The sequence below is a fragment of the Bos taurus genome, chromosome 13, assembly GCF_002263795.3.
Source record: "Bos taurus isolate L1 Dominette 01449 registration number 42190680 breed Hereford chromosome 13, ARS-UCD2.0, whole genome shotgun sequence".
Classification (NCBI taxonomy): Eukaryota; Metazoa; Chordata; class Mammalia; order Artiodactyla; family Bovidae; genus Bos; species Bos taurus.
Window position 1 is genome coordinate 69,527,385 of NC_037340.1, and position 22,739 is coordinate 69,550,123.

Sequence of the window (22,739 nt, forward strand, 5' to 3'; positions counted from 1 at the left end):
AGGGGATCCTCCTGACGCAGAGATTGAGCTCATGTCTCCTGCATCTCCTGCATTTCAGGCAGATCCTTCCCTTCGCAGGGAAGCCCAAGAGGTCTCCCTGGAGCACTTCATTTTAGACTCGACAGACACCCCATGCCACCAGCTCCATGGAGTGGAGGGAGGGGAACTCAAGCAGCCCATACTTCCTCCCCTTCAACCATCAAACCAGGGGGTATGGGAGAGAAGCCCTCCTTTCTCATCCTTCAAAGCTGGTACATAGTCTACCCATCTCAAGAAGACTCATGTAACACCTTCTCCTACCTCATTATCAAAGGTCAACTCCTTCCCTCCTGCCACACCCACTGAGAAACTGGTCTTCACATTCCAAACCACCTTCCTCCCCATCCAAGACCTTTTTCTGCAACATTCAGAGATCTTACATTGATAAGGCACCTCTTTTCACAAGTGTCACTTACAGCCACCCCAACTCTAGTGCCTACAGTTTTTTAAGTCTTTACACAAGCTATTCTGGAAACAGACTGGCCCTATATTGCTCTTGGTACCTGTACCATCACGCAGAGATTTTTCTTAAAATTTCACTTATTCTTCTTATACTCTTATTTATGAATATATTCAACAATTATTTTATTCAGCACCTCCTATGTTCCACATTCTAGGGATACAATCATTTGTGAGAAACACACGGGCCGCCATGAAACTTGAAATCCAGTAGAAGAGGTAGGCAATCAACAAACAAGTAAATTTTAAATAGAAATATCAGTAGTATTATATGGATGTGAGAGTTGGACCATAAAGAAAGCTGAGCACCAAAGAACTGATGCTTTTGAACTGTGGTATTGGAGAAGACTCTTGAGAGTCCCTTGGACTGCAAGGAGATCAAACCAGTCAATCCTAAAAGAAATCAGTCCTGAATGTTCATTGGAAGGACTCATGCTGAAGCTGAAACTCCAACACTTTGGCCACCTAATTCAAAGAACTGACTCACTGGAAAAGACCTTGATGCTGGGAAAGATTAAAGGCAGAAGGGGACGACAGAGGATGAGATGATTAGATGGCATCACCGACTTGATGGACATGAGTTTGAGCAAGCTCCAGGAGTTGGTGATAGACAGGGAGGCCTGGCGTGCTGCAGTCCTTGGGGGTGCAAAGAGTCAGACACGGCGGAGCTACTGAACTGAACTGATCAGATAATAAAATAATTCAATTTAAATAAGGCAACATAATAGACAGTGACAGAATAGAAAAAGCAAATCCAGGTCGACTGCAGAGACAATAGCAAAAATCCACAACCCACTTGGAAAGGTCCATTTGGTAGAATTTTTATCTCCATAAGCCAAAGAGAGAGCAGAATTTCTCAGTGACCCCAAAAGGAAATTATGCTTTTGCTCAACATATATTAACAGAGTGCCTACAGAGTGCCTACAGAGTGCCTGGTTGCTACAAAGTGGCAATGTTAAAACTTGATTTAAGATCATCTGATTTCAAATGAGGAAGGAAGAAAGAGAGTAAAGGAAAGCTAGCATTTATTGCGGAGAAGGTGATAGCACTCCACTCCAGTACTCTTGTCTGGAAAATCCCATGGACAGAGGAGCCTGGTAGGCTGCAGTCCATGGGGTCTCAAAGAGTCGGACACGACTAAGTGACTTCACTTTCACGCATTGGAGAAGGAAATGGCAACCCACTCCAGTGTTCTTGCCTGGATAATCCCAGGGACAGGGGAGCCTGGTGGACTGCCGTCTCTGGGGTCGCACAGAGTCGGACATGACTGAAGCGACTTAGCAGCAGCAGCAGCAGCATTTATTGAGGACTTACTACGTGTCAGAGCTGTGTGATTTTGTGCATATTTTTTCACTCAGTCCTCACAAGGTAGCAGAGAGGTGGTGACTAAGGTAATTCCCAATTTCCCACAGCTCAGGAGTTATCCGTACATTTAGAAAGTGGTACAGCTAGAATTTGGACCTGGGGTGGGGGGCGTGGCTTCTTTCCCCAGAGCATGCTTCCTCCCCAGCCTCTTTTTAATTAAATCAAATAATCAGAATGAAAATCTTCATTTTTACCAGAATGTGAGAACATGATTCCAAGAAGAATTTATTAACAATAATAAAATAGATGATCACTATTAAGAGTTGTAGGAGCTCTCCATTCCCCTCTCCATCACCCAGCCAAAATCCCCTCCATGCAGCTTCCTCCTTCCCCGACAACACCTAGTCCTCAGGTATGACCAGTCTAGACTCCTCACAAAGTGTTCCCTGTCAAGGAGATGAGGTACATCTATGGGACACCTGCCTGAGTCTTTGGGGTAGATATTTTTTAAGCAATGATTTTTGCCACAAGGAAAGCATGATTAAAACATCTTTTAAAAATGCATTAATTCCCAGGCAAAGACAAAAATTCTATTTGACTCAAATAGATTTTCCATGGTGAGTTAGCGCTGCAATGAGGGTAATGGATGGGGGAGGGGGAAGGCATCCAGCTCATAAATCAAAGTGGGGGTGGGGGTGGAGTTGATGGAGGGAGAGAGGCTAGTGGAATCTCAACTTGTGAGAGTGGTGCTCCCACCCCTTCCCCCAGTTCTTAATGATCTCATCAGGGGTCCAAGATCAATTCCCAGCCTTGTTCATCTATCCCCTTCTGCATTCATTATTTTAATAGCATCCACATAGGCCCATTCAGTGTTGGTATCAGGCAAGCGTTAACAGGAGGCTTGTTTTGGAAGCTCAGGAGCCCATCATTCTGGGTCTCCCCTGGTGGTCCAGTGGTTAAGAAACCACCTTTCAATGCAGGTGACAGGGTTTGATTCCCTGGTCTGGGAACAAAGATCCCACATACGCAGCAGAGCAACCAAGCCTGGCTCCATAACTACTGAGCCCGCATACTCTAGAGCCCGTGTGCCACAGCTAGAGAGTCTGTGTGCCGCGACTAAGACCCAACACAGCCAAATAAATGAATAAGGGAACAAACATATTTTTGAAATCTGTCCTTCTAATTCACCCACAAACATTTCCCCAGTGCTCATCTGAGTCAAGCACTGAGCTGGGCTTGAGGGTTGTGATGTGAACAAGACCAGGCTGGCTCTTAAGGAGCTCCAGTCTAGATAAATGGAGAAAGAAACAGCTTCAGTTCAGGGCAATAAATGTTATTTGAGAAAGAGGCAAGGGAGGACATGCTCAGGGGCATCCAAGAGCCCGTGATGTTTGAGATAAAACTTGAAGGTCAGTGGGAATTTTCCAAACCCCACCAGGGCAGATGCACTTTCTTGGCAGAGAAAACAGTATGGGGCAAGGCATGGACTATGAGACAGGCTGAGTTGTTTGGGACCTGCAGGGCTTTGGGTGTCCTTGGAGATGCAGAACTGGCAAGAAAGTGGGAGACACTGAACAAGCCGGCCAGAACATTTTGTGCCAGGCGGTGGGTGAAGGCTTCATCCTGTAGGTCCAACAGCACTTTAAGCAGAGTAGAAACGTGAAAAAAGAGCTGTGTGTTGAGAAGCCTTGTACAAAATAGATGGAAGGAGGGATTTCCCCGGTAGTCCAGTGGCTAAGAATCTGCCTTCCAATGCAGGGGATGTGCGTTTGATCCCTGTTCGGGGAACTAAGATCCTGAATGCCTTGGGACCACGAAGCGGTCACTCCACAACTATTGAACCTACGTGCTGCAACTAGAGAGAAGTCCATTAGCCACAATGAAAAGATCCAGCATGCCTCAATGAAGATCTCAAGTGCTGCAACTAAGACCTATCTCAGCCAAAAATAAAACAAATAAACAAATAAATATTATTTTTTATAAAATAGATGGAAGGAGAGAGATTCAGGACAAGAGGCAGCTGAGACACTTTCAATATTCTTCTTGGAAGATGGTGAAACCTGAGCTAGGACAGTGGCTGTAAGATAAGAGTGAAATGAAAGTGTTAGTCGCTCAGTTGTGTTAGACTCTTTGTGACCCCATGGACTGTAGCCCACCAGGCTATTCTGTCCATGGAATTTTCCAGGCAAGAATACTGGAGTGGGTAGCCATTCCCTTCTCCAAGGCATTGTCCCAACCCAGGGATAGAACCCAGGTATCCTGCACTGCAGGCAGATTCTTTACCATCTAAGCCACCAAGAAAACCCAAAGTGAAAGTGTATGATTAGAGAAGCGGAGGTGAATCCTGGAGGTATTCTGGAGGGAGATCTGAGAGTCAGGCCTCACCTGGGCTCTGGCACTTCTCTCTCATCACCAGGAATCCAGACAATGAGGCAAAACAGAACAAAGGAGGGTCTGAGATGCAGAATAAAGAGCCTGGGGCTGGAAGCTGAGTTCTAGAAGGAGGAGTGGAATAAATGAGGGACACAGCCAACATTTTCAAAGCCCCTTGGGCTTGTCCCTTAATCTGAGTAACCCCCAAAAAAGAATTTAAGACAAGAACTTAGATGCAGGAGGTTTATTTGGGAGGTGACCCCTGAAATGAGGAAGGGGAAGAGTGAGACACAGAGGATGGAAAGCCAATGCAAGGTGCTTTCCACTGCAGGAAGATGAGCCTCATTCTCACTGGGGACCCTCGGGAATTGTGGGATTGCACCTCAGACTGGGGGTTTCCCAGGTGACGCTCGTGGTGAAGAACTTACCAGCCAATGCATGAGATGTAAGAGACACAGGTTCAATCCCTGGGCTGGGAAGATCCCCTGGAGGAGGGCATTGCAACCCACTCAAGTATTCTTGTCTGAAGAATCCCATGGAGCCTGGCTACAGTCCATAGGATTGCAAAGAGTCAGATGTGACCGAAGCGACTTAGCATTCACACACCTCAGACCTGTTCCCCAGAGGACAGGAAGTTGGGCATCAATACACCGACTCTTTTCAGTTGCCCCCAGGGATGTTCTCGCTCCTGTGCTTGATGCCTTTGCACCTGGGTATGCTGCGAGGGTAGGAGACTCCCCCAGGCTTTGGAGAAGAGCTTGAGACAGGAGAGCTGGGAGACCCAGCGCGCACTTAAAATGGGACTTTCTCAACAAACACCACATGATATTACTTATATCAGGAATCTAAAACATGACACACGTGAACTTATTTATGAAACAGATTCACAGACATAGAAAACCCTTTATAGTTATGAAAGGGGAAAGGGTGGTAGGAAGAGATAAATTAGGAGTTTGGGATTAGCAGATACAAACTACTATGTATAAAATAGATAACCAACAAGGTCCTACTGTAGAGCACAGGGAACTATATTCAACATCCTCTAATAAACCATAATGGAAAAGAATACCAAAAAAGTACATATACATATATATTATTTATATATATATATATATATATATATAAAATCGAGTCACTGTGTTGTACACCAGAAACTAGTACAGTGCTGTAAGTCAACCATATTTCAATTTTTAAATGGGACTTTCTCCAGGTGCATGGGAACCTCCCACCATATATACAGCTGAAGTCAGAGATGGGATAAGGGGATGTGTCATGGGGGCACCAATGGCAACTCTCACAACCGTCGAGATGCAGAGGAACCAAAGTCAGAAGTGGACACAGGTAGAGTCATGAGGCTTATTCACCATCCCAAACCTGGAGAAGGCAGTGAAGTGAAAGTCACTCAGTCATGTTCAACTCTTGGCGAACCCATGGACTGTACGGTCCATGGAATTCTCTCTAGGCAAGAGTATTGGAGTGGGTAGCCTTTCCCTTCTCCGGGGAATCTTCTCAACCCAGGGATAGAACCCAGGTCTCCTGCATTGCTGGTAGATTCTTTACCAGCTGAGCCACCAGGGAAAAGGCAGAGGGGGCGTCAAATGCCCTCACTGCAATGCGTGGCACCGCATAAGGCATCCCTTTGCCACCACCACCACCAAGAGCTACCATTACTGCATGTGGATTGGCTGCCAGCTACAGGGGTAGGTGCTTTCCCTGCATTATCTCACTTAATTCTGAAACAATCTCTTTAAAATTTATTTTATTATTATTATTTGGTGGGGGGGGGTGAGGTGGTGCCCTGAGTGTTCTTGGCTGTGAACAGACTTTCTCTAGCTGCAGCGAGCAGCGGCTATGCTTCGTTTTGGTGTGCAGGTTCAAGAGCACGGGCTGAGTAGTTGAGGTGTACAGGCTTAGTTCCTCTGCAGCAAGTGGAAGTTTCCTGGTTCAACCAGGGGTTGAACCTGTGTCCCCTGCATTGCCAGGCAGATTCTTAACCACTGGACCTGGGTTCGATCCTCGGGTTGAGAAGATTCCCCGGAGAGGGGAAAGGCTACCCACTCCAGTATTCTTGCCTAGAGAGAATTCCACGGACTGTACAGTCCATGGGTTCACCAAGAGTCAGACACGACTGAGTGACTTTCACTTCACTGCCTTCTCCAGGTTTGGGATGGTGAATAAGCCTCATGACTTGTTTAGGCAAGTCCCTAAAACAATCTTAAAAGGAAGGTCTTATTGTAACTCCCATTCTATAGAGGAAGAAAGCTATGCTTGGGGTGGAATATGTTATTTATCCAAGGTCCCCAGAGTAAAAAGGGAAAGAGTCAAGATTGGAACCGTGTCTCCTTCAGCCCCAGGCCCACAGCCACGTGCTGCTCCTTCAAGGGCACTTCTTCCACATTACCGGACAACTGGTAAGAGCAGGATAAGGTTAGTGGATCAGATGATGTACTATATGAATGCTAATTTCCTGGTTTTGAAAGCTCTCTTTCTATTACAGTTATATGAGAATTTCCTGGGTTTTAGGAGATACACACTGATATATCGACAGCAAAAGGACGCTATGTTCGAAACTTAGGTCAAACAGTTCGGGTCAGGAAAAAACATTGTATGTGTACAGACACACACATACAATAAAATACATGTGGTTAAATGTTAACTGTGAAGGAATCTGGGTAAAGAAGAGTATACAGCAATTCTTTGAATTATTTGTGTAACTTTCTTGTAAATACGAGCTCCTTTCAACATGTTTAAAGTTTTTTTAAAAATCACCTCATCTGTCTTATTTTTCAAAAGAAGGATTAAAACAAATTTCAGTCCATTGCAATGAGCAGCAAAGAAAAGTTTATTACTACATAGGAAACGCCTTTGAGGAGCTTATCAGAAAAGAGTCTTGGCCCTGAAGGGTTTCTTGGATATTCGGATATTTTATTCTCCTCAGGATCTTAAATTCCTTTCGTAGCTGAGCCTTGGGAATCAGAGCTGACCTCATGTCCCTGGTGGGGCAGGAAACAAAGCCAGCAGGCAGGCCAGGTGTGGCCTGGCAGAATGGGTGAATGGAATTTCAACCCACCTTTTCCTGCCTGCTCCATGGCTGGGCGACTCAGCTCTTGGAATCTTGTCTCCTGTGGATTTCAAGGCTGAATTTGGCCTCAAGGTTTCCCAAGTATGGTTTGAGAGGGTGTTAGTGCTGGAAATTGCAGAATGCCAAGGATTTAGAAAGGGGACAGAAGGGGATGAGTTATTGCCAGAGGGCCCTGGGGACCGAAAGCTGGGTTCCAGCCCTGACTTCACCACAGGGACAATTCCTTCAGAGTCTCTCAGGCTCATTTTCCCCATCTGTGACAGGAGGGATCATGCTACCTCGCTCACAGCTGTCTTGACTGTTTCACTCGCTCAACAGCATTTATTGAGGACCCCCTGTGAGTCAGACACCAGGTCAGACCCTAGGAACAGAAAAGCGAAGAGAGCAGACACAATCACTTCCTCCTGGAATTTACTACCCAGTGGGAGGTGACTGACAGCAAGACAGCAGATAAGTTAGTGATAGCCTTACAGATTACGAAAAATGCTGTGGATGAAACAGACTGTGAGAAAGAATAAAGGGATGACCATCCACTTGTTCAGGGAAGGCTTCTCCTAGGAGGTGACACTTAAAGACTTGAAGGCTGAGAAGTAGCAGCCAGGTGAAAAGGCATTCTTGAGATGATTAGCAATCATCTGGAATTGATCGTGAGATGATTTTAGCACCCCTTCCTTCCTCCTTTCTCCTTCCTTCCACCCTCACCTAACGCAGGCAGTTATTCAACCGAGGGGCAAAGAACTCTTTGTGCAAAAGGTCAGCAAGCCCCCTGGGCAGGTCGGGCTGAGCCCTTTGCAGGGAACTTCTCCCCACTCTCTCCCTATACATGCAGGACCTGTGCCAGAATTCAGACAGAAAAGTGGGGAACTCCCATACAGACGATTGTCTGATGCTGCCAGTTCCCAGGGGTGACATTGGGAGGATGCCAAGCATACTGCCTTAATCCTTGTCCCTCCCACGCCACAAGTAGGGGCACCTCTCTGAAATGTGCCTTCAAGGGATGGACAGGGGCCATTGGACAAATACTTTAGCTCCCTCACCCTATGTGTAGAGAAAGTCTGAGATGTATTCTATGCTAACTCAGCCCAGTGGGATGGAACCCCACCTAGCTCACGAACACTTTCTATATGAACCTCTTTCCCTTCACTTCCCTGTCTCACCTCCCCACTGCCACCAAGGTTTGCTGGATCACCTCCCAAATAAACAGTCTGCATTCACATTCTTGTCTTAGAATCTGCCTCAAGGGGAGGGCAAGACAATAACACTTTACCCAAAGATGATTTAGTAAATCTAAATGGGACTGTGAGCTACCAGCCTTGTGAGCTCCTTAAAGACTGGGGCAACCTGCCTTTTAATTCATTGCTGTATCCCCAACATCTCACCTAGGGAGGGTCTGGGACAGAAAGGATGCACCATCAATGAACCGTGTCCTCGCAGAACTAGGCAAGTCCACACAAGGGCAGATATTGGACTCGATCCTTCTCAGGGGAACCCTGGGGAATCTTTGCCTTCCCACCCCAGGGTCTCAGACACCTGATGTAGGCATGAAAACGACCCCACTAAGGAAACCAGAGTGAGCGGTACTGCCAAAAATCAGGAGAGTGAGACGGAGGGGGAGCACAGGGCTTGCTGGACCGATGCAGCCTCTGCTGTTTTCTCCTCTGCAGAGGCGCCCGGCTCCACTGGGCACAGCTCATCACGGTGAGTGTGCACACAGCCACAACACGGGGCCAGTGCAGTTAGTTCAGGAAAGGTACAAGAGCATGACAAATATATGTAATTTGAAAATTGGCCAGTCTTTTGCAATAATTTAGAGGCGCTAGTTAGGAGCAATAGAAACCCCCCCAATTACTGATGTTTAAGGCTGGCACTGTTGCTGGCTGAATATTTCATGCATAAATGAACTTCCACTAGGCCACCCGCTGCTTCTGATGAGGCTCTTGCGGGCTTTATTGCCCGGCGCCCAGCGGGGTCCCGCCAATGGGCCCCATGACGGATGATGCATCGTTTTGCAGCTTAAATAATGCAGTGCAGGACAGGCTTGGTGCTGGTGCACTTTATTTACATATCAATTGAGTGGCCACTCCAAATATGAAGAAATATGAGAGAGAAAGTCACTGGCACTGAATATTTCATGGCTCTGAGCCTAGCTGGAAGTGAAGGTCCCCAGCCCAGGGCTGGGCCTGGCTGTGTGTGCCAGGGAGCGCTGGCATTAACAGTCCAGGAGATGAGGCAGGAACAATCTCTCCAGGCGGGAGGAGAGCTGCTAACTGAAATTGATGAGCCCTCCTATCTGGGCACAGCCCGCCGCTGCCTGCTTTTTTTTTTTTCCTGCTTTTTCAAGCAGAATATCTGCTTTTTGCCTCTACCTTCTGGTTCCTGGAAACTTCTATAGAGAAGGGAGCTTGTTCAAGCTGTCACAGACTGACTTCCCAAGCCACGTGGATGGAACAGAAGTCTGGAGAGGGTGGGAAATGGCATGGTCCACCTGTTAGCGCAACTTCATGTGCCTGATGCACAATGAGGCCAAACAATCTGAAACATAGGCGTTTGGAGCAGACAAAGGTTTATTGCAAGGCCATGCAAGGAGATGAAATGGCCTACGCCCTAAAAAGTCTCAAGCTCGCTGAAAGATCTTGACATTTTTAAAGAGCCTGTGGGGATGGGGGTCACATGATCAGCTCCTGCACAATTCTCTGATTGGCTAATGATGAGGGGACAAGGTGGTGTCACAGGGGTTAGCTTTATCAGTCCTTGAGCTCCAGGAAGCCTGGGGCTATGTGCTCACAGTCATCGAGTAGTTAACATCTTCCATTTGGTGGGGGGAGGGGTTTCACATATGCAAACAACTCAGGGAATTTGCATCAAATACTATTAATATATCTAAGTACTTCAGAGAGGAGCTAAGGCAGAGGATATGGGGGAAGACCTGTCCAGGGAAGGCCCCATAGGCTCCTGCTCAGTAACACACACCCAGGAAGGCCCCCATCCTTTCTAAGAATACACAGAAAGATAAATCAGGAAACCCTGCCCAGCCTCTTCTCCCCCTGAAATGCTTCTGGGAACCCCCATCCTGGCAATCGTTCCTTTACCAATTACCTTATGATTCTCCACCATGTGCTAGGCTCCTCATTAAGCACTGAGGATACAGCCATGAAGGATGGTGAGTCTGGGTGGGTTTCAAAAGATGCTCTGGAAACATGGAGACAAAGCTCTGAGTCAGCCCTGAGATATAGCTTGTTCTAGAGGATCCAGTTTAGGATTAGAGTTAACTTAGAATTAGGGTTAGAACTGGAGAACTGGACACATATTCTGCTTCAAATGCCAGCCTCCCACCCACCATTCACTTGCCAGCTACATGATCCTGGGCCTCAATTTTCCCATCTCTAACTTCATACGTTTGTTGCGGATGTTGATTGAGATAAGACATCTGGCACATAGTATCCACTCAGTAAAATTTTAAGGAGTGAATTAGAGGATGAGATGGTTAGATAGCATCACCAACTCAATGGATATGAGTTTGAGCAAACTCTGGGAGATAGTGAAGGACAAGGAAGCCTGGCATGCTGCAGTCCATGGGGTCGCAAAGAGCTGGCCACGACTTGGTGACTGAACAACAACAACAAATTAGGCCTTTATGTGTGTCTGTCCCCAAACACACATGTGTTCCTGTGCCCAATGCACAGTGAAGCCAAACAAAACCAAAACATCAGAGTCTGGAGCAGACAAAGGTTTATTGCAGGAGCGTGCAAGGAAAATGAGTAGTTCGTGCCTTCCAAAAAACTCCAAACTCCCTGAAAGATTTCAGCAAAGCATTTTTTTTAAAGGAGGCAGTCATACCCTCTTTAAGTTTTGTCTGTTTTTGTTTTAAACAATGCTTGTTTATTTATTTATTTGGTTGTGTTGGATCTTCACTGCACCGTGTAATCTTTTCATTGCCACACATGGACTCTCTGGTGGTGGCATGTGGGCCCAGCAGATGCATCTCATGGGCTAAGGTCCTATGCAGCATATGGGATCTTAGTTCCGCAACCAGGGATCAGGCCTGGGTCCCCTGCATTGCAAGGTAGAAGGCAAAGTGAGGGAGGGTCTTGGTTCATTATCACAAACTTCTTGGTATAGGAATCCTTTACCTATACTGTGTAGGTCAGGTATGATGTTCTTGTAAACCCTCAACAAGACAAATGTTATTCTCTGTTCTGCAATGTTTTATCTATATATGAATGAAAAAGTGGTACTCTTAAAGGTCAGAGCCTTGAGAATGGGCTATCTTGTATTTGGGGCTGTAGGCAAGGTTCTTAACTCTAAGCAAAAGCAGTGAAATACAAATGTTAACGTAAAAGAAACAGATCTAATATGAGATCAGATTTGTTCTTCCCTGTTGCAAGTTAAAGCTCTTCTCTCCAGGACCTAGACTACCCCCTCTTCATCTCTCCTTACCACCAACCTCCTCCTAAGCGCTTAAACATGACCTAATATTTTGCACCTAAGAATCTTGCTGCCAGCCCCCTCCACTAGATTAGAAGTCCCCAGGAGTTGGCAAAGCCAGACTAATGCCCTACTTTTGGACTGACCACGTGCCAAAGGTGCTGTGCTCAATTAGGGGAGTTTCCTGACTTCCTTATGCTCTTCATTCTGCCAGATTCTTTCTGAGAAATTAACACAATTTGTGCGTGCACGTGTGCTAAGTCGCTTCAGTCATGTCCAACTCTGTGAGACCCTACAGACTGTAGCCTGCCAAGCTCCTCTGACCATGGGATTCTCCAGACAAGAATACTAGAGTGGGTCACCATGCCCTCCTCCAGGGGATCTTCCCAATGCAGGGATCACAACTGCATCTTTTACATCTCCTGCATTTGCAGACAGGTTCTTTACCACTAGTGCCTCCTGGGAAGTCCGCACAATTTGTGAATTACTAGTTATTAGCTTGTATGAGCTTTGTTGTCATTTTGCATTGTTTTACATTTTGCTTTTGCTCTTTATCTACCCATAAGAATGAAAGCTCCATGAGGTCAGGCAGCTGTCTGCCTTGTTCACTGCTGTAGCCCCAGTGCTGGTGCAGCACTCGACAACAAAGCCCAGCAGATCACAGTGGAGAGTCTGGGCCAGACTGCCTGGGCTTGAATTCCAGAACCAATACTCTCTGGCTGAATGGCTTTGGGCAACAGAGTGACACAGTTTTTCCCTCTGCAAAGTAGGGCCAATAATGTGGTTAGTCGCTCAGTTGTGTCTGACTCTTTTCATCCCCATGGAATGTAGACTGCAAGGGTCCTCTTGTCCATGGGATTCTCCAGGCAAGAATACTGGAGTGGGGAGCCATGCCCTTCTCCAGGGGATCTTCCCAACCCAGGGATCGAACCCAGGTCTCCCACATTGCAGGCGGATTCTTTACCATCTAAGCCACCAGTATCCTCCTATCTTGTTAGGAGGATTAAATGATAGCATATGTAGACAGCTGAAGAACAGTAAGTGCTATATGGAAGAGCAGAAGTAAGTGGAATATGGTAAGTGCTATACAAGGATTTGTTTCTATAGGTAGAGATAAAGATGGAGATAGATAAATAGTAGATGCTCAATAAATATTTAATGAATTAATAATGTCCTGAGTTTAAGAAAGGGACAAAGTCCTAATTAGAGCAGAGCCTGAGATAGGGATGAAGACCCTCACAAGGGTACATTCCTTGATCTCAGCAAAGACATCTTGAACTTGGAAACCTTAGAAGTTGGTTGCAGCGGGGAAGGGCAGCTGCAAGCAAAGTCTTGGTGGGACAGGGCAGGAGCCAACACAGACCTTCAGTAGAGCCCCCACCTGGGATTGCTAGCCCATGGACAGCTAAATCATACATTATTGATTTGTCAGACGTATTTGCATATAAATAAGCATGATCATTCATGGAGGCCCGACCAGTGCCACCTCCCCTCAGCACCATGATTACAGATGGATGGCCCTAGTTAGACACGAGCCAGGGACGCTGCTAGTAACCCTGCCGCCAAGTCAGCGGCTGATTTAAAACTACATTTATTGGAGCATGTAAGTGTGACAGCCTAGTGGTGAGTTTGGGATAATTAGTCTAAAAGACAAGATAAACGACTCCTAAAACTGGTATTGTGATGAAGATGCCACCCCCATCCCCCTCACCCCCTCCCACCCGCTCAGCCCTGATGCCAAAAATATAGCCGATGATAATTAACTGGGAAATGTTCACAGGCGGGATTATGTTCCAATTGCATTTTCCAAAGGACTTTAGAATTTTACACCCAAGTTGATTGTGTTCCCCTCCCCCTGGTGATTAGACTGGAAGGGGGAGGGAGGTTTCAGCTAGAAGCAAAACCCGGGAGTGCAGAGGGGTGGTCAGCAGGCCCAGACAAGGTCTCCAAGGCCAGGCAAGCAGGTGGCTGCCGTCAGACTTCCCCAAGCTTGAGAGGAGACAGATCTGCAGGGTGAAGCATGTTGACCCCGGGGAAATTATGTCTGCCGTGTTAATTCCTTCCACGTGGGAGATCGACCAGGAGCTTAGAGGCTGGCATCATCCCCCTCTGATGGATCAAGGGACCCAGCTGCTCGGCTATATCCAACACTAGAGTCTCATCATCCTGGAGAGATACACTACTTGCTAACATTTCATTTTAATTATCCTAAATTACACTTACAGCCTGGCAGGGCCAGCTAGCAAATATCAAACATTACCTTGAAGACCAGCTTGGCCTAGAGAGGATCCTGTGGTCCCAGGGCTGGGACCTCGGAGCTATGTTGACATTGAAGGGAGAGGTTCACAGCCTTTTGGTTCTCACTGGCCACCTCCCTACTCCCAGGGAAAGGGTGAGGACTGCCCTGTGACCTCTAACCCATCCTATCAGCAGGTTTGAGGACTTCCTTTCTGAGATTCAGAGATGGGAGGGCCCTTTGGGATTTGCATGTGACCCTCAAGGAAGATGGCTTCCCAGGTGGCTCAGTGGGTAAAGAATCCCCCTGCAATGCAGGAGATGCAGGAGGTATGTGTTCAATCCCTGAATCAGGAAGATCCCCTGGAGGAGGGCATGGCAAACCCCTCCAATATTCTTGCCTGGAGAATCCCAGGGACAAAAGGAGCCTGGAAGGCTACAGTCCATAGGATTGCAAAGAGTCAGATATGAATGAGCAACTGAGTACACACACACACTCAAAGAAGAATCCAAAATAAAGGCAGCAGAACAGAGTCTGTGGTCAGCAGAACAATAAGGCCCCTGTGCGTGCTAAGTAGCTTCAGTCATGTCCGACTCTTTGCAACCCCATGGACTGCAGCACACCAGGCTTCCCTGTCCTTCACCATCTCCCAGAGCTTGCTCAAATTCATGTCCATTGAGATGGTGATGCCATCCAACTATCTCATCCTCTGTCGCCCCCTTCTCCTCCTGCCTTCTATATTTCCCAGCATCTCTATCATGCTAGACCCTATTGGACTCTACATATCAGATTTTGTCCCTAGCCCCTAACCCTGTTTGTGGTCAAGGCCCTAGCCTGGACCACAAACATCCAGGCCTGCCATAATCATCTTGAGGTAGAGCCACTCCCCAGCCCATCTCTCAGCTCAGCTGAGGTCATGTCAAGGGACTTGCCTAGCTATTGAAAGTATCCTCAGTATCCTAATATGATTTGTCCTCTTGGAAATTTAAAATCCCATCTACTCCTTTCACAGCATAAACTAGAACAAGTAAACCTGATCAAATGCCCTGGTTAGTGAAGATGTCTAGAAGACAGTAATGCTCAACAAGGAAGAAGAGGACTTAGTCCCTCAAGGATGTGTCATAATCTCTGATCTGGGGTGAGGAGCATAGGAGATTTGTACTTTTATTGAAGGAGACATGGGTATAAAACCATGTGCAACCTTTCAGTATAGCCTTTGATCTGTCGGATCCTTGTATCAGTCAGCTACTGCTGTGTGACAACCACCTCAAAAGTCTCAGATGCATATAATGATAACCACTTATGTTTCACTCATGGGTCTTCAGATCCTCTTAGATCTGGCTATTCTAGACTGGGCTGCTCTAGATTGGGCTGGCTTTGAGACCAGAGATTAGATTCTGCTAACATTCCATTGACCAAGAAAGACAAAAAAGTCAAGCCCAAAGTCAAGGAATAAAGAAGTGAATTCTCATAAAGAGTCTGAAGCAAGGCATTTGACAAAATCCAACTTAATAGAGCAGATAAGTATACTTTTCCCATGGACATGGGAGGGAAGTAGAAAGAGAGAAAGGAGAAAATATTTGCCTGACCACCATAAAACCCATCACCTACTCTAAAACTCTGGGGATACTGGAACAGTCCTCTCATGTACTACCCTTCATTCCATGCACAAGAGTCTGGGCCTCAGACTACTTTCTGTGTATACGCTGCCTCTCTGCACCATCCGAGTCCCTAGATGACTCAAGTTGGCCATGTCCCAAAGCCTCTGGTCAGTACTTGTTTCCAGGTTTAGACAGTCACCACACAAAATCCCAGGCCTGAGCTGGATGGGATCCCACGCACATAGTAGATATGCAAGAATAATTTATTGAATGGATTAATGAATGAATAGATCAATCGATCAATCCCAAGCCCATGCTTTGAACACTGTTCACTGGTCTGTTGGATGCCTTGTACTTAGGCTCAATCCCACCGCCACTCCTGCTGTATACACAGCTTGGCCAGGGATATGCTCCAGAATCCACCCACCCAAACAATAACTGTACAAGCTCCAGACCCTCTCTTTCTCAGCTTTCACAACACTGGCCATGCTGTTGGCAGTAATTCCAAAACAGCCTACAAATGTGGATGTGGGAGACCACATCCCCGGAATGTTTCACAAAGAGCAAATATTGTGACAAACAATTGGAAATGTGGTGCTTTTATCTGCACTTTTGGTAGCTGCTCATATGTTCACATTAAAACAGTTGAAAATGTATAATTAAAAATCTGTTTCAAAATTCAGGGAACATGTAAAAATAATTTAGGCATTCACAGATGAAAAACAAAAACAAATAAGTGTGAGCAATAGGGAGGGGTGGGAATAGAAGAAAGCCAGCTCCATCAGAATGCAACCCCAGTGGATGGTGACTGGAATAAGGGTCCTAGCACACACATGCCCCACATCCCCCAGTATGGAACACAGACGGTCTGAGCTGAACCTGCACAATTTCAATCCACCCAATCAGATGCTTGAATTTTTCAGTATGAGAGGAATTATGGGAATAAACCTCGAGTGAACATTTAGTGAAAAGCCCTAGGCATGGGGCTCAGATACAGATGAATGGAATGCAGACCCAATCCTGAAGTCCAGCAGTAGAGACAAACAAGCACCAGGGGAAAGACATGTAAACTGACATTAAATTGTAAGGGTTTGCCAACTCCCCACCTCCCAGACTACTAAAGAGAAGCTTATCTTTAGCTGTTCTGACCCTCTTTCTCCGCTGCCATCTCAGGGAGATTCTGAGTCTGCCAGTAATTTCCCTTGGATTCTTATTTTTTTAACTCCCATTCAGGAAAATGTAAGGAAAACCCACTTAGGAGGAGGAAAGTACTTGAGAGAGAAAGAGAAGTAACAAGGAAGTCAAGAGCCATGATTAGAGAGTTTTAGTGAGGAGTTAATTATGAGGACAGCTACAAAAGGAGAGAGCAGTTGAAAGTCAGAGGAATGAGGAAAGAGAATTTTAAGTGTTGTTGTGAATTAGGATTTGGATCTTCTCTGACACTGAGAGATACCAATAAAAGATTTAAATTGCCTTAGATTCCTTCAACTGCTTTATGTGATTCTTTAAATGCAATTCCATGCTAAGACTGGGCTACGTGGGGCCTTGCTTTTATTTGGGTTCTATGAGTAAATATGCATTTCGTATACCCTGTGGAGCAAGTTCCAATAGAGGTGTGGATACAGCACTTTAAGAATATAGATATTTGCAAAGCAAAAATAGAGACATAGATGTAGAGAATAAATGTATGGATATCAAGGGGGAAGGGAGTGGGAGGAATTGAGAGACTGAGATTGACACATATACGCTATTGATACTGTGTATAAAATAGACAACTGATGAGAACATACTATGTAGCACAGGGAACTCTACTTAATGCTCTGCGATGACTTAAATGGAAAGGAAATCCGAAAAAGAGGGGATACATGTGTATATATAGCTGATTCATTTTCCTGTACAGTAGAAATTAACACAGCATTGTAAAGCAACTCTTGTTTTGTTGTTCAGTCGCTAAGTCATGTCCAGTTCTTTGCAATTCCTTGGACTACAGTAAGCCAGGCTTCCTTGTCCTTCACCATCTCCCAGAGTTTACTCAAATTCATGTCCATTGAATTGGTGATGCTACCGAGCCATCTCATCCCCTGCCGCCCTCTTCTCCTATTGCCTTCAATCTTTACCAGCATCCAAGTCTTTTCCAATGAGTTGGCTCTTGGCATCAGGTGGCCAAAGTATTGGTTGGCGCTTCAGAAAGCAATAATATTCCAATGTAAAATAATTTTTTTAAAAATTTGAAAAAAGAATATGGAGAAGGGAGCATTCCAGAAAAGGAAGCCAGGCTTCCCAGAGGAGTAATGCTTGAGTTGGATCCAGAAGGATATGTTCACCTTACAGGCATGAATTGCAAGCGCATTCCTGGTTGTGGAAATAACTGCAAAGATATAGGGTGTTTAGGAAAAAGTGAAAAGTCTAGTGGGATGAAGAAAGTGAAAGTGTTAGTCACTCAGTCGTGTCCAACTCTTTGTGACCCCATGGACTGTAGCCTGCCAGGCTCCTCTGTCCCTGGAATTCTCCAGGCAAGAATACTGCAGTGGGTAGCCATCCCCTTCTCCAGGGGGTCTTCCTGACCCAGGGCTGGAACCTGGGTCTCCTGCATTGAAGGAAGATTCTTTACCATCTGAGCCACCAGGGAAGCCCTAGTAGGGTGAAGAAGCAGCCAAAAACTCATTGGGAAGACAAGAACCATATGGTAAAAATCAATGACCTCAAATGTCATTAGAAGCTCAGCCTTTATCCTGTGGTCAACAGACAACTGTGATTTTGAGCGTGGGAGTGACATGTCGATGGGGTCACATCCACTCAACCCTCTTGCCAGGATGGCCGCAGCCCCTGAACCAAGCCGCCCCCTCCTGGACTCTGTCCCCAAAAGTGTAAGCAGGGGAAATGGAATCAGGCGTCAAGCTGACTCCAGAGGTTACAAAGGCACTTGCAAGAAGTGCACAGTTCCCAAGAATGGAGAAAGACGTACTTTGGAAAATAAAAAGAGCCATTTGTCATCTGAATTCATGTGCAAGGAACACATTTGTTTCCAATGAGTGTGTTTCACAAACTTGTTTAAATGGAAATGGACCTGATTTCAATGGCAATGCAGTCTTGGTGGCAATCTGATGTTTTATTTTATTGTTTGCAATTAGTGACAAGGGAGGAAAATATTCAAATCCCGCCACATCACACAGAGGGTATGTTAACCGAGTACTTAGCTCTGATGAGAGAATGGTGGTTGAAGAATGCCGGCATGAAGAACTTGAGCTCCCAGAAAAGGGGCTGAAAAGACGTGGTGTCCTCAAGCCCTTAACAAAGTAGAGGTTCTATTTAAAGCCAAGAAGTACGGGGACTTCCCTGGTTGTCCCACGGTTAAGAATCTGCCTGCTGGTGCAGGGGACACAGGTTCGATCCCTGGTCCCAGAAGATCCCACATGGCGCAGGGCAGCTGGGCCCACGTGCCACAACGACAGAAGCCCACACACCTAGAGCCTGAGCTCCACAGCGAGAGAAGCCACCACAAGGAGAAGCCCTCACACTACAACCAGAGCGTAGCCCCTGCTTCCTGCAACTAGAGAAAGCCCACACACAGCAACAAAGACCCAACACAATCAAAAATTAAGTAAATTTTTAAAAATAAAAGCAAGAAGTATAGCTGACTTCTGGGATGAGGAGGAAACCAGAGAAGGAAATGTCTCTCCAAGGACAGGACAAGCTGGGGGTCTAGGGAGCCCAGCACAGCTGCTGAGCAGAAAGCTTTGGGAAGAAATGCCCTGTGGCCACAGAAGAGAGGCCTCTGACTTGTCCACTCACTAGGTGTGAGGGGGGAAGGTAAAAAGCCCAGAGGCTGCCGTCCAGAATTGCCTGGGGAAGTTTTTCAACCTCAAAGCCACTGACAGTAGGAATTGGATAATTCTTTGTGTTGGATCATGCACAGTATAGTACTGAAAAATGCTTATCTGCATCCCGGCTCCCTACCCACTAGAGGCCAGTAACACCCCCTTCAGAATGTCTCCAGAATTTGCCAAGTGTTCCCATGGGGACAAATTGCCCCCAGTTGAGATACCCCCTCACCTAGACATTGATGACGAGTTCTGAGTCTTGGTTATTTTTGAAAAAGGGGGTCCAGGACTTATGAGAGAAAGGTTTAATGGCTTAAAAAGCTCCATTCTGAAGAATCTAAAGATTTGCAGTTAACCCCTGGGGGTTAACCTCTGGTGGTTAATCCTCAGTTAACCACCACTGCCCTCCTGTGATGGACCTCAGGGAGGTTCCTTAGCTTTGCTCACAGAGCCCCTTAGATTTGCTCTACCTAAGGCTTCAGAAAAGACTGAAGAAGAACTGATCAGCTGTCATGGGGCTATGGGGTGAGTGTTGATTTAGAATTCTATGGAGCTGGGTTTAAGCCCAGGCTTCTCACTTGATCATGCATGGTCGGTCCTTCAGGGACCTGGATCCTCCCTTCCTTACTGTGCTCAAGCCCCTTTGGTCTGCTGGCAAACATCTTCACACTCAACCTCAGGGCCTTTGCACTGGCTGCTACCTCTGCACTATCTACATATACCACACATACACATACCCCTAGACACACACACACACACCCCCATATATACACACATGCCCATAAAGACACACACATACACACACATAGCCATAAACACATGCATGTGTGCTAAGCCACTTCAGTCATGTCTGACTCTTTGCAACCCTATGCACTGTAGCCTGCCAAACTCCTCTGTCCATGGGATTCTCCAGGCAAGAATACTGGAGTGGGTTGCCACGCCCTCCTCCAGACCCATAAACATACATATACACACAAACCAATATATGCACACATGCCTATAAAGACACACACACACACCCAGAAACACATACATACTCATAAATACATACACACGCCCATAAACATACACAGCCTGCTCACCCACATTCTCTTTCTCCAGGTCTCAGGTTAAAGGCTGCTTCCCCACAGATTGTTTCCCTGACTCTCTGGGCCCTTAGGCTCCATGGTGTACACGGCACATCAGCCTGAGCTAGTCGTGGTTAGATAAATATGTGGAGGGGCGGCGCTGAGGCAGGTGGAGAAAAAGAAAAAGAAGTAAGCCTGAGAGAGCATGAAAAAGACACAGAGAAACACGGGGACATGGAGAGAGGAAAAGAAAGAATGCCGCAGTAAATAAAGGGCGAAGCCTCGATCGCAGTAGCTTTTCCTCACCTTCTGCCATCTGTGTGTCCACAACTGCTTCCCCGCCCCCCACCCCCGGCACGGGTCTAGACTTGCACAACCTTCCAGCACTAACTGAGGGACCAGCACCTACGTCATCACACTTCTGGTTTCTATCAACCCCAAGTGACTGCAGCCATCATATGCTTTTTTCACCAGCTGGGACCCTGAGGCTCAGCAAACGTGTGTAACTTGCCAGGAGCTACATCACTAGTGGGGATTCCCAGGTGGCTCAGTGGTGAAAAACCCGCCTGCCATGCAGGAGACAGGGGCTCAATCCCTGCGTCGGGAAGATCCCCTGGAAAAGGAAATGGCCACCCACTCCCGTATTCGTGCCTGCCTGGGAAATCCCATGGACAGAAAAACCTGTCAGGGCAGGGCTACAGTCCATGGGGTCGCAAAAGAGTGAGACAGGACTTAGCGACTAAACAACATCATCAGTATTGAGAGACTGGTGTCGCAGGCCCTCAGGAGGGAACTGGCCCAGTGTGGGCGGGGGCACAAAGCTGATGATCAGTAAACATTTACTGAAGGAGAGAGATGCACTTCAGGGAAATTTGCCTCCAGCCCTAGGTACAGCAAGCTCTATCCTGCCCACCCCATCCCACCACCACCACCCACCCCTGCTCACTTATCACCGTGTAATTGAAATAATGCCTATCGACAGAGACTCACAAACAACTGCTCAATTTTCCTCAAAATTCAATTAAACTTCGTTTATTCTGGGGATCGATCCAATTAAAAGAAGGGAAATTTCAGATGGTCTGAGCAACACCATCCATCTTCAAACCCAGTGTCTACCCCAGTGATGTAATAATTTGCCCAATCAATGCTTTAAAAGCATTTAGCAGTCTTGATAATGAACTTTTGTCAAAACAGCCTTGCAGAGCAATAAGTGCCTGTAGATTAATATGAAGTCATAAAAGGCTAATGCCTTGTGGGGGGGGAGCGGGGAGCAAGAATCAGTGGGAGCCATGGCCCGGAGCTTCCACAGAACCAGGAAGAGCAGTGTTTCCAGGACTCAGAAAATACCAAATGCACTTCCCCATTTCTGCTCTGTCTGCAGTTTCCTCTCCCTTCCATAGTCTCGGGTGTCCAACTTCACCAGCCAGACACCTGGGACAGCATAGATCCAGACCATCACAATCAGGGCATGTGAGGCCACCCATACTACTGGAAACAATTTCCAAGGGAAGCAGACTCTGCTTGGAAGGCTCTACCTGACCATCTCCGTAAACTCTGGCTTCAACAATGGTCTTTGAGCTGCATAAAGGCTCCTTTTCTACTACATCTCATCTCTTGAGCCAAGGGGGATGTTTAACTTATTCACTGTGTGACCTTAAGCAAGTTACTTAAGGTCTCTGAGCTTTAGTTTCTTCATCTGTAAAACAAGGATGATAGAATGTATTGATGCTCAGGGAAAGGAGATTGAGTTGGATTTGTAGGTGATGAGGATGCAAAGAGTGATAAGACCCAGCCTTTATCTTTGAAGAGTTCAGGGACTTTCCTATTGGCCCAGGGGCTAAGACTCCATGCTCCCAATGCAGGTAGCTGGGTTCGATCCCTGGCCAGAGAACTAGATCACACATGCAGCAACTAAGAGTTTGTGTGCTGCAACTAAAGATTGAAGATCTGCAGACCTCTACTAAGATCCAGAACAGCCAAATAAATTAATTAAAAAAAAAAAAGAGCTCAGAGGCATTGGGAGAGATAGGTACAAACACCCACAGTGCAAGAAGCTAACGCTGACAGACGTGTCCAAACCCAGTGTGGGAAATACTGCCTGAGGTCAGAGAGGGTTTCACCAAGGTGGTGACCCTTGAGCATCTGCCAGATGGAGAAGAGAAGGGAGAGAGTCTGGGCTGAGAGGACTGCAGGGCAGAGACGTGCAGGGCACGCGTGAAATGCCCAGCATAGCTGAAACAGAACCAGGGAATGGAACGGGATGGGTTGACTAAGCCAGATCCTCAAAGGTCTCATTTGCCAGGCTGAGGAGCTGGTCCTATATTGTAAGAG